The sequence below is a fragment of the Schistocerca cancellata genome, chromosome 3 (genome assembly GCF_023864275.1).
Source record: "Schistocerca cancellata isolate TAMUIC-IGC-003103 chromosome 3, iqSchCanc2.1, whole genome shotgun sequence".
In the NCBI taxonomy this organism is placed as follows: Eukaryota; Metazoa; Arthropoda; class Insecta; order Orthoptera; family Acrididae; genus Schistocerca; species Schistocerca cancellata.
The window spans coordinates 752,392,911-752,393,895 of NC_064628.1; the positions used below are offsets into that span (position 1 = coordinate 752,392,911).

General features: G+C 50.2%; 1 pseudogene; it reads left to right on the forward strand.

Annotated features, from left to right (window-relative positions):
* Positions 1-399: 399 nt before the first annotated feature.
* On the forward strand, positions 400-517 carry LOC126177744 (5S ribosomal RNA; annotated as a pseudogene).
* Positions 518-985: the final 468 nt, after the last annotated feature.

Consider the following 985-nt stretch of genomic DNA (forward strand, 5'->3'; position numbering starts at 1 on the left):
CCCCACGTTGCCAAGTCTCTCGTTTCTTCCTTCCAATGAACCAATACCCCGCGTTCCTCGACCGAGAGAAATAAACACACGTCATGACGGATGATAGTTACGAAATCGTTCTCTGTACAGGCTTTCAGCAGCGAGAGCATTGCAACGCACTTCCCCATACACAAGGTGCACGTCAGTGAGTTCTGCGAAACTGTAATGAATGGGTCTGTCGTTGATTCATAGCACATTCCGTCGTGGAATCATGTAAATAAGATAGAATAGAGCCAAATTGTGGACAAGTAGTAGTAATCAGGGTTGTCCTTGTTTACTTGCAGGAACTAAAAAATGTACATGTAATTAAACAGCACAGTGCGTGTAAACTTGTACCCATGTTAGTTGTAAACAAGTTGGAAAACAGTGGGCAACGGCCTTGCCGCAATGGATACACCAGTTCCCGTCAGATCACCGAAGTTAAGCACTGTCGGGTATGGCCGGCATTTGGATGGGTGACCGTCCAGGACGCCATGCGCTGTTGCCGTTTTTCGGTGTGCACTCATCCTCGTGATGCCAATTCAGAAGCTACTCGACCGAATTGTAGCGGCTACGGTCACAGGAAACCATCATAACGACTGGGAGAGCGGTGTGTTGACCACACGCCCCTCCAATCCGCATCCCCCACTGAGGATGACACGGCGGTCGAATGGTCCCGATGGGCCACTTGTGGCCTGAAGACGGAGTGCTGCTGTTACTGCTGCTGCTAGAAAACAGTAATGCTAGACACTGGACTCGCATTCGGGAGGACGACGGTTCAATCCCGCGTCCGGCCATCATGATTTAGGTTTTCCGTGATTTCCCTAAATCACTCCAGGCAAATGCCGGGATGGTTCCTTTCAAAGGGCATGGCCGACTTCCTTCCCCATCCTTCCCTAATTCGATGAGACCGATGACCACGCTGTCTGGTCTCCTTCCCCAAAACAACCAACCAACCAACAGTAATGCTAGACAA